This window comes from Dermacentor albipictus, chromosome 1 (assembly GCF_038994185.2).
Source record: "Dermacentor albipictus isolate Rhodes 1998 colony chromosome 1, USDA_Dalb.pri_finalv2, whole genome shotgun sequence".
NCBI lineage: Eukaryota > Metazoa > Arthropoda > Arachnida > Ixodida > Ixodidae > Dermacentor > Dermacentor albipictus.
The window spans coordinates 129,443,723-129,459,733 of record NC_091821.1 but is presented as its reverse complement, the minus strand read 5'-3'; positions in this window follow the sequence as shown (position 1 = coordinate 129,459,733).

Below are 16,011 nucleotides of genomic sequence, written 5' to 3'. Positions count from 1 at the left end.
AAATAAACCCTGCGAAATATGGAGAATACCACATGACTGGGCTCCCACGTGCATCATAAAGCAGCGCCCTCGCACATGCTCCCTCGTAGTTAGCCAGGACACATAAAGGATATAAAGAAAAACATCGTAATCGAACTAGTTTCTTATCTGCCACGCCCCGGCGTAAGTGACACGTCGCGTTTGGTGTTAGTTGGAAACAAGCTGTGATAGCTGTTGTCTTAGCCCAGATAAAGTGCACAGATGCTTCTTTCTTTCTTTTTTTTTTGCCATAAGACCTATCACTACAAAAGTGAATTAACAACGTCGGTACAAATGTTTAAAGTTGCATTTTGTTTCATCCCAGTTGCCATGACTTCTCTAATGAGCAGAAAAGAAACATGATCCAGGCAAGTACCCAGGATATTTCTTCGAGGGGGGGGGGGGGGCAACTCAAGGTAATTTTTCTATGCAATTGAGGGGGGAGGAGGTGCCTTTACTAGTACAAATGTAAATAACGCCCACCATTCGCCGAAAAGACGCATAAGCCCACAAAAGAGAACTGAAATAAGTTGTATCTCACAGGTACGCCAGTGAGACTTGGCAAACAAGGAACGACATCAAATGGACTCGCGCATGCAAGAAACGCCGGAAGAACACTGCCAAGAAAAATTAAACAATCGAAAGTGTCAAATAAAGATTTCTATAGCGTTTTTTCATTTGGCTTTGGAAGAATTATAGAGAAAGAAAATTATACAGAAGAAATATAGAGAAATATTTGCGGAACAATCGCAGTTCTTTTGGATTCCTCGTTTACTGCTCTACCAAGTGCCACAGCCGACTCGTGTTGTTATTTGGGAAGTTGCGTAACGATGCGTGGCCGCCAGTCCCGCACAACCGCATAGAGCGCAGGACGCTGCAGTTCTAGACGTACTGCGCAAACCGCGGAAGGTTAGCAAAGCACCCGCGTTAGCACAGCAGAAAAGTGGCTACGTCAGGCGGCTCGACTGATAGCCGTAGAAGCATCATTCAAAACACATGGAATTATTCTCCACTTCCACCGGTGTTTTCTCTACTTCCTTTTTAAGTAAAAAGAAGTTGATCGATTAATAATTTCTCAAACAACGGTTAAATTTGTTAATTTTCGCTTTTCCTCCCTGTTTGGCCGTTGCCATGGCTACATGCCTTAGTAGATCGGCAAATTTCTCAACGCCTTGCGACTCTTTTTTCGACTTGTCAATTTTGCACGAAAAGTGCTGTACAATTAGGGAAAAGCCAGACGAGGTAACGGGTGACAGTCATATTGCCTATGGGTTTAACGGTTATTGCAGGGTCGGATGATGGACGCTGTTTCGCATTATCTCATTTTCCACCTTGTCAAACCCATATCTCGGGTATATGGTTCCAACGATCTGCCAGCGTCGCGGCGAGCCGTTACTCGAGGAAATACTGAAGCAAAAGGAAAAGTTAAACGCAACTGGCGTTTTCTCCGGCCGCAACTCGTTCCACGAGCATACAGACCAGCCGACTACGAACCGAATCCCTTTCCTAGTCTTTGGATCAGTACAAACAAAGAAGGTTGAACTAACGAAGCAACAGCGATGCGCTTCATTGTTGAATAGATGGTGACAAAAAGTGAGAGAGGCATAAAGGAGGGATGCCGCGACCTGGCACAATAGATGGTGACAATTGAACTCATCTCGAGTGAATCGCACGGGCACCGAATCAATGAGAAAACTGGCCTTCACACCGGAGATGCCGATAACTACCGCCATCCACGAGGAGTGAAATAATTCGCAACCATTCCACTCTGTGAAGATCGAATGGCAGCGAAAGCTGATGACAGTCAAAGCTCTCAAGCGAAAAGCAAAGTGCTACACCTCCGCCGCGGGTCGGCCCGAAGATAGTGCAATACCGCGCCCACCCGCAGCGAAGGTGAATCAGACGTTAAGCACTCCCCATACGTAGGCCCATCCCGAAGATCCACAAGGACGCATTACAGGTTGCCGAGCCCACAGGGATAAGTGCCACTGAGTTTGGATACTTTCGGCACCATCACCAGGATCGGCCCACATGATGATTTTTTTCTGTTGACGGACGCCGAAAAAACCAAGGAAGGTTTGTCATATACAGATTTCGCTCTAAAAGGCAGCAAAATCTTGACCGCCGAATAGATTGATTTGTCGGCGCTTTAGGAATGTGTGTGAGGAGCGGTGGCGTGAGCGGGGAGGGGGTTGTATGTCGCCTAATTTCGGGGGGAAGGTCGCCCCTCCCCCCCTCTGGGTACGTGCCTGACATGATCCTTTCCTTAGGAGCTGCACATGTCAACAAGAGGAAAGGCGCAAATATATATCAGTCATGGAAGTGTGGTGGTAGACCAAAAACATCGACAGTAATCAGAAATTATGAAAAGATGCGACAAACCGGCTGCCTCAAGAAACAGCGGTGGAGGATTCTATCTTTGAGTCCTAGCTTACGCATGGATGTTCTAGCATTCATGGCATCAAACCCTTATGCTGGCGTGCGGGACGTGGCCGCCCAGGTACCGATTTCCAAGACATCAATTTGGAGGATTCTAAATGACGGCCTTTCACCCGTACCACCTTACCAGCCCCAATGCTTGGAAGATAGGGACCTGTAGAATTGCCTAGGTTTCTCAAATTGGGTCCTCACAAAAGCCGATGCGTCACCGGAATTTTTGAGCAACATCGGCGAACATGAAACTGAATTTATAGAGCTGGGGAGTCGAGGCACGCCGCAGGGATCAGTCATCTCCCCTTTTCTCTTTAACGCGGCGATGCGCGGGCTCCCGGAACTGCTGTGCTCTATCCCTGGGCTTCACCACAGCCTTTACGCTGACGACGTGACGTTATGGGCAGCGGCGGATGATCCACAAGCTCTTCAAGAGATCATGCAACGCGGCATCGACGTCGTACAAGCTTATGCGGAGTCAAGGGGCCTGACGTGCTCACCGGAAAAATCCGAATACCTCCTGATCAAGCCCAGCAGGAGTAGCTGTCCCAGGGGATTACCACGGAGAAGGCGCTTCCTTGAGCTTAAAGTCGGAGAACTTACCATCCCGGAGCGCCCCAGTATCAAAATATTGGGGCTAGACTTTCAGAACACGCTGCGCTGCGGGCTCATGTTAAAGAAACTCCAGAGGGCGACCAACTACACACTACAGCTCATTCGCCGGGTGGCTAATCGGCACCACGGCATGGGCGAGGGCGATCTGCTTCGACTTGTGCAGGCATACATAACCAGCAGAACCATGTACTCGACACCATATGTCAAACTCGCAGTCACAGATTTAGCCAAATTAAACACCATGATCCGACGAAGCACAAAGGCAGCCTTGGGCCTTCCGGACCACGCGGCCACCGCAAGGCTAGAGGCCTTAGGCATGCATAACACGATCGAGGAGCTCTTGGACGCTCACCACACAGCCCAAGTCCGTCGTCTCTCGCTAACCCCGGCTGGCCGCACAGTCCTCCGGAAGCTCAGTCTCGAGGCTATCCCCGAAATTACAGAGTACGTTACGATTCCGCGAAAGGTGAGGGGGCATATTTATGCCCCACCTCTACCCCGCAACATGGACCCCGAGTTCCATCAGGGCCGTCGGCAGGCCCGTAGTGAAGCCATTTGGCGACGCTATGGCTCGCAAGATGGAGTGGTCTACACAGACGCAGCCAGACACCCTCGCGGCGACCTCATGACTGCGGTGGTAGCTGATCACAACGGAGGACTGCTAGAACATACAACAATCACGGCTGGCCGAGTGGTGGAAGCGGAGGAAACCGCGATTGCCATGGCCATGCATGCGGACGCAAATACCGTCATCAGCGACAGCAAGCAGGCCATCGGCAATTTCGTCCGTGGTAGAATTTGCAAACAGGCGTACCATGTCCTCACACGACGCCCCCTAAGCGGCTTGAAAACCCTCGTGTGGACCCCCGCTCACGCGGCTGTGCCCGGCAACGCGTCGGCTCACAGTTTGGCTCGAGATCTCGCGCGCCGAGCCTCGTCCGCGGATGCGGACGGCGTGAATGAGGAGGAGACACACGAGGAACCCTGCGAGACTTATTATGAAATAGCCCATCGGTATCGCTTGAGGCGTCGCGCGCTCCCACCACCGGCCAAGCAACTCGACAAAACGCAAGCGGTCGCGTTTCGGCGACTTCAGACAAATACATACCCACACCCAAAATACATTAACAAAATCACAGGGGGCAGGGAAAGCGACAAATGTAGGCTCTGTTCAGAAACAGGAACACTCACACACATAATGTGGGAATGCACCTCGCTCCCGTTCTCTCATCCCCCCGTCAGCAGCGAGACTGACTGGACAGCCTGGCTCAGTTCCGGGGACGTCGACCGACAATTGGAACTGGTGGACTGGGCGGAAAAGGCCAAGCAGGCCCAGGGCCTTACTTGAGCCCTAACGCTCAGCCACGTCCCTCTTTACCCTTCCCCCTTTCAATAAAGTTTATCACCACCACCATCATGTGCACAGACAGGCACGTACCAAGGGGGAGGGGGAGATCCGGGGGGGGTCTCACCCCCCCCCTATACTAAGCGACCCCCCCCCCCCCCTACCCGCGCCACCACTCCTCAAACACATTGCTAAAGCACCGCCAAATCAATCTTGAGACTTGACAGTTATTCGGCGGTCAACTTTTGCTGCCTTCTTCACTCCTTTTGGATGGCCGTATCCAGCTTTTCTGGACACAAGGGTTTAGTTCGCGTGAATGCCACCACGTGGCGTACTGACCTTAAACTTTTCAAACTTCCCGCGGTGACGCGTGATGACGTCAACCAAACAAAAATAAAAAAAAGTAAAAGCTATCCCTGTGCATTGAACTTCGCCACAATGCTTGTCCCGCCAGCGTTATCACTGTTCTTGATCAAGCGTATTCGCTCGTCGCCTGGAAATTGCTCGTCATCCAGCGTTTACTCGCGACGAGCAATTGTTGATTCTGGGCTTTTGATTCGGTTCCTTTTTTTTTCTTCTCTTTTCCTTTTCTTTTTCTTTTTTTTCATTATACGGAGTAAAGAAGCTAGCCTAACCGTCAGAAGCACTTCGGGGCAGCCTTTCTTCAATCGGCATACATTGTTAACGTCCGAACATCGCACCGCGCCTACTAGAGACGCCGTCGTGAATGGATTTTGATTTTCCCTTATCGAATTTGTTAAGGTGCACACAATTATTTCACTAGCGACTTTGCAATGCGCACTCATGGGCTATCGCCGCAGCTGCAAATCTAGATGTGCTTAAGTATTAAGACATATACATGGATATGTCGGTTTTTCATCTTGACCCAAAAGTCACGAAACAAGAGTTGAGCAAACTGTCCCTGTGTCGTCGCAGGGTGTGAGAGGGGGCTAGTTGGTATTCCATGCTAAAGTGACTAGCGCAAGACACTAAAGAGGCGACAAGGATAAGCGCAAACTTCCAACTGGGCGCTTGTCCTTGTAGCGTCTCTCTCTTGTCCACTCTTGCGCTAGTCACTTCAGTCTGTGTCGTCATCCGTTAGCATGCTATGGCCGAAGCTGCTCGCAATATTACGTCACATTTACTGGCCACCAGGCCAGGTACATCCTTGGGTACGACATATACAGTACTTGCAGTTAGTTTCCAAAGTAGTCTCCTTTGGCGGCTATCCACGTGCGTGAAGCAAGAACGCTATTTAAAATTATTGTGCAGTAATATAGGCGGGATTTGTAGGTTCTCCACATTCTCTACTATGTTGCCGTTCCGCCTTTATTATATAGCCGCAATGTAGACTAGCAGCTATCGAACGCCATAAAGGCTATCCACATATTCAACCCTTAATGACCATCGGTTATCTTCCCTCCTCATTACATGTCCTGCCCATGCCAATTTCTTTTTCTTGATTTCAACTAAGATGTCATTAACTCGCGTTTGTTCCCTCACCCAATCTGCTCTTTTCTTATCCCTTAACGTTACACCCGTCATTCTTCTTTCAATAGCTCGTTGCCTCGTCCATAATTTAAGTAGAATCCTTTTCGTAAGGCTCCAAGTTTCTGCCCCGTAGGTGAGTACTGGTAAGACAGCTATTATACACAGACTGGATTCCAAGGGAAGGGAAGCGTAGCAGGGGGCGGCAGAAGGTTAGGTGGGCGGATGAGATTAAGAAGTTTGCAGGGACGACATGGCCACAATTAGTAGGTGACCGGGGTTGTTGGAGAAGCATGGGAGAGGTCTTTGCCCTGCAGTGGGCGTAACCAGGCTGATGATGATGATGATGATGATGATGATGATGATGATGACATATTCAAGGACCTCACGCGCAACTCCTGAAACTTAATTGTATTCAAGAGTTGTGCTACTGCCCAGGACATCCTTAACGAATGTTACATAACGCATTATGAGGTTTTACTTGCCAAAACCACAATTTCATTATGAGGCATGCCGTAGTGGAGGATTCGGGAATAATTTAGACCACTTGGGATTGTTAACGTGTGCCTAACCCTAAGTACGCGGGTTTTCGCATTTCACACCCATTGAAATACAGCTGCCGTGGTTGGGATTCGATCCCGAGACCTCGTGATTAGCAGCCGAACCCAATAAAAGCTAAGCGACTACGGAGGGAAAGGAATGTTGGCAGTAGGAGGAAGGTGAAGGCCGGCACGTGAGAGAATTTGTTCTTATCCTCATTGCTGGAGAGTCGGTACCATCTGTCCAAGAATGACACCGTAGAATGCACTGTATTCAATGTGATGGAGTCCGCGTCCAATATTTCAGACCCGAATAATACTGTAATTACTGACGACCAGGCATCTCGCTAATACGTGCAGTCGTTTGACAGCTGCCGAGCGCTGGCGTCGGCCACAGGACCTACTTGACCTTTGTTCAATACTTGCCGACATTCTCGCCTTACTTCGCACCATTGCATTTCAGCTGAACTGCTTCAACAGCCGATTTATTTGTGCCAGAATTTGGCCACCCTGTCAACGTTATGGTTTCTTATTTTTAAGTCATCTTTTATATTTAGGCTAAGGCTGTCGTGAAATTTCCAGCGGTTTCACTTTTCCCAAAATGCCCGCATTTTTGTCGGCCTCTGTTAATATTTTGGAGGATTTTTAATAGACGTGGAAACCATTGCATGGCCCCCTGACCAAGCTGCTCAAAAAGTCATTTTATATCCCTGAGGTCATGCGCAAGTTTCCACCTACTTGCCGTTCATCAACCTCCTGATTTCCCTGTCACCTGTATTCCATTTTGACAACTGCATTCCCACGGAAGTTGGCGACGATATGTCCATGGGATTAAAGCCATTTAAATCAATTCTACTGTGGATACGACAGCCGCTTATGCTCACTGTGGATGGAAATGTTGCGCTAATGAGCGCCATTCTGAAGCATCTAAATTGATAGTCACAAAATTATGCGGATCCCACGTATGTGCGAATCGATGTAAGCAAAGCTTTCTGTGTTTGTTGTCATTGTTAAACGTAATCTCCACGGAGTAGTCAGGCACCCTCTAATGAAATGCTGTCAATGTTTGCCTGATTACGCCCATCATTGTGATGCAAATAAACGTAACTCCAACTCATTTTCTCAGAAATAAACGCTGAACGAAACGCTGACGTCATCCTGAACAAGATCAACAAGCGCCCTAGTGCTCGATCTTATGATGCCCCTATTCGTAAGCTTATATTCATGATTTAGTTATTCGGGGGGGGGGGGGTGGAGGGCGAGAGCGATGTCTTCTTATACCGTAGAAACATCCCTCGGACGTCTCTGATGTGCTCGTTCTAATTCTCAAGTACCCAATGCAAACTGTAATCGCTGCAACTTCATGATGTCCTGGTGGCAGGCCACCATGGCATGTCGCGCAAGTATGACCGCGCTGATTCATTTGGGTTGGCATATACTATTTGGCGCGTCATACTTCGCCACATGCATTTTTCAAGCAGAGCTTGAAAAGGGCGGCCAACTCACTACGTCCCTTTCCTCTGTTTACTTCCGCAAAGTGTGTGTCTATCGCTGTGGTTACCAAATACGCCCAGCGGTATGCTACTACTCAAGCCTTCTGTCGGCTGAGCAACTGAAGTCGCAGGCTTTCTTCAACACGGCGTCGACGTTCAATATGGCTATCCTCAATTACTTTTCGCGGACTTCGCTCACCGCCTTCTCTCCAATGAAATCTCCTATACTACTCGCTCCTGCTAGACACAACACAAACACGCAACGACCTTAATGAAGTATCTATAACACGCTAGTTGACATGCTGTCGACGTATATTTCCGCTGAGCACCGGGATTGGAGGGTGGTCATGTCTATGGTGACATTATCGGTCTACAGCTTCGCTCAACAGCACCGCTCGTTACTCATCAGTTTTTCTTTTTTTTTTGCCGACAAGAGTATAGCGTATCTCCTCTGAATATACTTTCGGCTTTAAGTGGGACCTTGCACGCCCGCTTATTCTGTCACGTTGACGGCGACCGTTGTCGTCAGGCTGCCGCCTAATTCTGAGCGTCGCAGTCACCAGAGTGCACAGAAAGCTGTCTTCCCAAACAAACCACCGAGATTCGAGCCCATCTCCCAAATGCAGCATCTTGCATTTGGGAGATGGGCACTCTAACCATTACGCTACCACCTGCCTCCACCAATTTCCATTTATCTGCCTTCCCACTTCTCGTTTTTGCCGCAGACGCAGGAAGAACGGATGCAGAAACGAAAAAAAAAGTAAAGATTGCTTGAGCCGCTAGTGATGCATGACTTTAACTTTGGCAGGTTACCCTCATTGGAGCGCATGTAGGCTTGCGGCTTCGTGCAGATGGTGGGTCGCCTTAGCTTTATTGTAAATTTACTTTCACCAACTCTTTTCAGCTAGAACTGAAACGACAAAAATAAGACCTACCGTTGAATATTTTTCTTGTTTTCTAGGTTTAAAGCAAAAATGCTCATTAACACTAATAGTGATTTTTTTTAAGAAATGGCATAAGGATACTATATTTCAAGGTGATGTTTTGTCAATACGGCCCGGCACCACGTATCGACGAAAGGGCATCACAGTGCCGATGCACGCGGCAGGTTACTGAATGAAGAAAACAGGAAACGACTGTTTTTCAGTTCTCGCAACATATTGTACACAGAACACAAGGCACCCACCACCATGACATTCTTTTTTTTTATGCGAAGCATATTACGAGAGCTCAACCCAGCTCCTCAGGCGCGGCGGTGTCGCCTTCAATACCACGTGACACCGTGACGTCACGACAGAGGAGAAACGGGGCTCCAACTCGCGCCGTCGCTCGCGGCGTCTCCCCCCGCATCGGACGCGGTGAGCGTCGAGCAACGCAGCGTTCGGCGCGACAACGAAATGTGCGCCTGAGCAAGCGCCGCACGCCTGAGCCGACGCCGACGACACCGGCTTTTCTGCGACACGAGCTCCTTAACGCTGTCGCGTTAAAATAAAGGCTGGTATGCTTCGCATCCTGGGCTTAACCTTAGCTAAGCCACAGCCATTTTTTTACAACAGCGACACACAATGCCGGACTGATATACTTCCTAAAGGGGTCTCATTTGATTTTTCATCGCAGTACCGCAAGCACAGTTGCGTCGCGCGTGCTTGCAGCCACGTACTGTAGCCGTGCTCCTTTTCCTCTAACAATATGGCCGCCGGCGGCTTCAAGCGCTCCCGTAGGTGGCGGATTGGACTGTCACTCGAGAAGTTTAAATACATAACCTCTTTGCATAGAAACGACGGCATGATTGTTAACATCGTTGCTCTCCAGACTGATCTTGATGAGCTAACTCATTGGTGCGGTAGGGCAAATGGTAATTAACGTAGACACAACTATACATCTCAAGTTTTCTTCCGCTGCTAAGACGATTCCTAATGCCCACACAGTTAATAATACTATCATTCAAACTTCAGCGTCGGTAAAATACCTCGGTGTAAATTTTAGCTCTTATTTATCCTGGAGCACTCATATTGAACTGATTACTACCAAAGACTTAAAAAAACTTGGTCTTCTTAAACGCCGACTATGCCAAGCCAACCAGGATACAAAACTACACGCATTCAACAGGCTAATCAAGCCTGTGATAGAATACGCACCCGTGATCTGAAACCCTCATTATACCTATCTTTTTAACATGTTGGAATGTATCCAAAACAAGGCTGCTCTATTCATCCTTTTCCGTTACTCTCGGTATCAAAGTGTAACAGTACTGAAAATATCGCTCCGTCTCCCGCCTCTGGTCATGCGCAGAAAACTCAGCCGTTTATCTTTTTTCCATACTCTCTACCACAGCAACACACCATACGCAAGTTCACATCTTCTCCCGGTGCCGCACACACCGGCTCGTGTAGATCACATGAAGAAGACTAAACCCATTTTCGCTCGGACAGAACGATACAAATACTCACCTCTGGTCCTGGCTATTGAAGAGTGGGATTCGCTTCCTTCTAGCATTGCCGCTATCGCTGGAACATCATCATTTCAAACAGCTCTTTGGTCCCCCCCCCCCCCATACTTAGAAAATTCCACTAGAATGATGTGCGTTTTTTTTCTTTTTTTTCAGTGTGTGCGTGTGGGCCGTAACGTTCTGTGGAATGTTAGATGACATGTTTTGTAACTTCTGAAAGTGCGATTTTTGTTTTGTGGGATTTGCTACATGTGCATTTTTTCAGTACCTGTTCCTAGCATTTCTTCCCCTGTCAACTTGTACCTGGCTTATTAACTTGTTTATTCCTGTCTTCATCCGTTTATATTCTGTGTTGTATATTGTTAAGTTTTCTTTGATGAATCCCCCCCTACGTAACGCCCGCATTGGGCCTTTAGGGTATTGAAATAAAACAAATATTGCTGGCTTGGATATGTTTGGCACGAGGCCCAAGTCGGTACCGTGTCTTCTAACACGTTCTTTTGTTTTCGTCTCTGTCTTGAAAGGACGCGCACCGTAACATGCTGCAATGGTGATTGCGTTGCGCGTATGTAAGGTGAGAAACGCGGTTCTAAAATGTCTGTTCACTAACTTGTGCAGTAAGCCCATGTTTATAGTATTCGCGCAATAGTAAGAGTCACGAGTATGGCAACCGTAACCGCAAGCGCCACGTTATAGTCGTAACTTGTCGCGACAGCGTAGTTGAAATCCACTGACCCTGCCACTAAGAAATACGTGGCGAGGTATGGCTGATGAATAATTAATTGCGAAGATTGGTTTTCAGTAAACGTTTGTTACCAAGAACGGCGGGTGCTCATACTACCGCAAATGACGGATGCTTGGCGGTGACTCCAATCATTTACTCGCCACATCACAGATCTACACTTGAATTCAACTGGTTTCACCAACTCTTGCTTATATTCTCTCGCCCTTAAACTGCGCCCTCGCCTGCCACCAGGCCTCCAGCTTTTCCTCTTTGTCCCCCGCTTCTTTCCCAATCTGCTGAGACGTGCTTCCACTGATGCTTGGTCTTCTTTTTTCTCAATAAATGAAGGCATTCATTCATGTTTTCCTATGTTACTGCAGAAAATAGCGTGTCTTTTTCTACATAACCACCCTGTCTCTCACCTGGACTCTCCAATCGCAGAACAAAGTTGCGGTGTTGCAAATGACTGGGCGTCACATACACAATTTTCTAGGAATGGCCAGTAGCACGGCGGGCAATTTTTGGTGGGTGACGAGACAGTATATAGAACACCTTCTCTGCAATATCCCCACTCAGTGCTCTGCTTCGTGAGCTACTATTAGCAGCTACTACGAAGTACGAAATGAAAGAAACCTAGCTGGGCTGGTCACGGACAGGTCTTTTTGGATTCGTGATGCGTCGATATAAAATATATATATTTCGTATATAAGCCTAAATGACAGCGATATAAGCGAGGTGAGCAACGCTAGCACGTTGGTTTTGACTAACGATGCTCTTCATGCAGCACTTTCGTCTTATGCGTGTTTGCGAACGGGAATGAAAGACAGGAGGGTAATACGGCTTCCTGAAATTAAACATTCGGAATAACTCTTTGTTGGACGGTTAGACATATGTTGAGGGCCCCCGATACGAACCACCTGCAAGTCTGTATCAGCTTGCAAAGAGGAACTCAGATTAAACGTTGCCAAGAGGATAGGCTTTTAATTATCATAAAGATATCTTTATTGAAATTCCTTACCATGAGGTGAAAGCCGACTAACAAGCATTTATATTTTCTGTGTTATTAAAACGTCCTGTTAATAAAAGGTTGCTGTGCTTTACAGCCTCCTAAATTAGGTTATAAAAAATAAATTGATGCGGTAAGTGTGTAAACGCAGACGCAAGAAAAGGCCTAGTCCGTTTCCAAGTGTTCACTCAATGAAGATGGAGCGCCTCTATACTCTCACATTGTAGGGATGTCAAGAACAAAACACTTCCAAAGAGTGAGTCATGAATATAACTCATTATAAAGTGAGCTTGCTCTGGAAAAGAAAACGCTCAAAGCGCAACGATGGCTGCGTGCAAAGTGCTTCCTCTGATTCCGATCTACGGATCAAGGCGTTAGTTCGTCATACTGAAATGGTCGTACATTGCAGCGCAATCTCGGGTCCTCAAATGTGACGGCGAATGTAGGCCAGTATTCGCTTCACGCGCGCAATCTGATAAGATAACGCTCTTTCGCTATTGAATCCGTGACAACATACTGGATATTAGAAACACATGCAGGCCATCTTGAGCTAACTGATAACTTTGGAACTGTGGTTAGACGCTAAAAAAAAAGCACCCCCCCCCCTAAAAAAGGAATACAGTTGCTTTCAATATTAGCTGAAAAATAGTGCTTGTCGTTTGAAAAGGGCCTCCAACACTGCACAGCGGCGCCGACATACAGGAAATTCAAGCGCGAACTATCAAACCAGCGTATCGTGGTTCAATGTATCCCAATAGTCCAGGGGCCAATTCCACCACGGCTACTGTGTCGGAGCTCGTATTTCATGTCAGCATTATTTGTCACAAAATCACAGTATTTTTTCTTTAGATCTTATCATTACACAGCTAAAATACATCCAGCGAAAGCCTCATCTTAATATTTCAGTACTTTTCGTTCTAACGTGCACATCCGTGATGATCCATATGTTACAAAGTACTGAAAATGTACCCAATGCTTTCCTCCAGGCAGCAGTTTTTATTCCTTATGATGCCAGGAAACCGAGCCTGATGCCACCAACGCTCAGACACTTAATCAGGAGCGCACACAATGTTCTCGCACACCTTGTGGGATGTACCGTAGCGCTGAGGTGCTTCTTGTATAATATATCAGAATCGGTTGTAAAGGCAGTCGTGCAAGTTTGGGCACATGTGCTTAAGCTCATGAAGTTGATTTGTGCGAAGATAACCTGTCCAAGCTTTCACACTTACTTTATAAGAAGTCTACAACACCATCAATATGCCGGCTGCTTTTAACTGCACGAAACAAAACTATTGAAATGATACAAACAATGTTAACATCATTTTATCATTCGAGTGTTCAGATTGGTAATCTCTAGATGCGGAGTAAGTTGAGAAGTTGTTTGCGTAATCAACAAAGCTACGTTAATTAAATTTTCAGTAATGGTTCTTACGTGGCTAAAGAAAATGAGCAGTTTGGAGCCCGTCCTCGAGATTATGCAGCCAATCGAAAAACTTTCGACTAAACATACTTCTGTAAGAGCCATGCAAACAAACATTTTCCAAGTAAACACTCTTGGAAGGCGTAACTGACGCAGAAAAGGAACGTCTGTAAAGCCACAGAAAGAACAGCAGTTCACGACGGGACACAAAGGAGGAACAACACACAAACTGCGCTAACAACTTCAAGCGCTGTTTATGTGATAATGAAGCAGCTAGACCTTCAGTCGTTCCTTCCAAACCTGTAAAGTCAACCTGACCACATTTAGCCTTTCGGTATGCTGTCATCAATAGTATGGCCCCGCGAACATATTCCCCGTGGCCTTATCGTCGCCTTCCATTTTTATTCATGCTGTTTTCTCGAAAGCAAGCAGTTTAAAGTTTTGGTGTCAACGCGGCAGTGTACGTGTGCCGCCGAAAGCTTGCTTGGTCGCAGAAGCGATGCATGACGGAATGATGGTGCAGATTTAGCGCGCCGCTGGCATCAAGACAATGCGCGGCCGCCAAGGGAAGGAAGATAACGAAAGTGAACAGCTTGGTAGCTGCTCATAGAGCCGTGCCGATGGGGACGGTGCCATCCTGACGAAATCTGAGCCGGCGATATTGATAGATGCAGCGTTTTTGTTTTCTTTAATTCTTCTTCTTTTTTTTTTTACAGCGAAGTCGTTAAGAGGAAGCTTTAACACGGGCCCTACTCTGACTCGGCCTATTCAAATAGATGTAAAACGCCGAACCCCTTTCCTTAGATAACCCCTGGACCGATTTTAACGAAATTTGTTGGATTCGGGAGAGAAAGGTAAATTCTAGTGACTATTGGAAGCGGAATTTCTATTTAGGGCCTGAATTTTGGTAAAAGATATTAAACAATTCGAAAGTGCGAAAAGTACACAAGCACGAAGTTTACAAATTAATAACTCCAGATCAAGAACTGATATCGCGGTTCTGTAAACAGCATCCATTAGACAATTCCAATATGCCGATTTATATCTTACGTGAAGTCGTTACGTTGTGAACAAGGGTTGTAGAAAAGCTGTATTTCCGTATTACTAAATTTTTTAAGATTCATGCGTAATATATCAATTTTGTCTGCTTTAGATGTGCTGTTAGATGCAATGTACATAATTTTGATATCAGTTTTCTTTGCCGAAAGAGAGTTGTAAACTTGATGGTTTCGTTTTTTTTTTAAATTTGCAATTTTGAACAATTTTGAATAAACAAATGATGACCTAATTCAAGAATTCGAAACCAACAGACACTAGATTTTGAGTTCTTGTTTTAAATGCAACAAACCTTGTCAAATTAGATGCAGTGGCTGTCGAGAAAAACGAATTGTCCTTTTACATTTATTAAGATAGGACCACCAGAGCTAAAGCTTCCTGTTAAGGGCTACTTTCTCCACTATCGCGTCCGCGTGTAGAGCCAAACGCTGAAGGTAGCGTAATACCGGCCCGACCCGCAGCGGTGGTGAAGCATGCGTTCAGCGCTCCCCATATGTGGGCTGATCCCGAATGTAATGCCATGCCGGGGAGACCCGCGGCGGAGATGAAGCAGGCGTTAAGCACTCCCCATATGTGGGCCGATCTCGAAGACAGTGCAATGCGGGGCCAACATACGGTGGAGGTGCAGTTCATCATTAAGGGACCCACATACACAGCTTTGCAGGTCTTGTTTCTTCACAGAGTGGAAGGGCACTGAGATTTTTTAGTTATCCGCGTTTATCCTGCATGCGTCTGCGATGAAAACAAGAAGCAGATATGCCTGGAAAATCTAAGGTGGTGGAAGCAGGTGGTAACGGAGAGGTTAGCATACTCAGCCCCTGCACGTACTTATATCTGCATTGACATGGGTTCGTGGTAGTGATAGCGACCAAAGCTCTACTTTTTGTGCGTACTCTAGTCATTGTGAAACTAAGGATGTGCTTAGCATGCCCAGTCACTGAATGCTAATTGCAGCAGTTACGAGTGGTGGAATCCCGCTGGGGCTGATTGTGAAGAAAGCTTCCTTTCTCTGTCCACTCTCGTGATGGTGAAGCTAAAAATGAGGAGGAGGCCTGACGGACACAACGTTGATCGTCACCATAACAGAATGGATGGACGACCTGCGGAAAGGACAAGGCACACCAAGTTTTTAGCACTTAATTTGTCCTACAGTAAAGCGCTACAATGGCTAGTATGCCCTCATGGGAATGGTAGACCGAACTGCTTCTCACTGCTAACACTGGACTGATACTAAGAAAATACTCCGTCCGCAGGCACCACGCTACACTGAAATTAGCAAAACAATGTCAGTTTATAAACTGATATTGCCAATTATCTGGTGTCCTTCTTGTGTGTGTGGAGGGCATAAAGGTCCTGGCAATGAAATGGTAGTATTTTCGTTTTGCTGCAGTTGCACACAAATGAAATTCTTTGAAGTAATGCGACAGC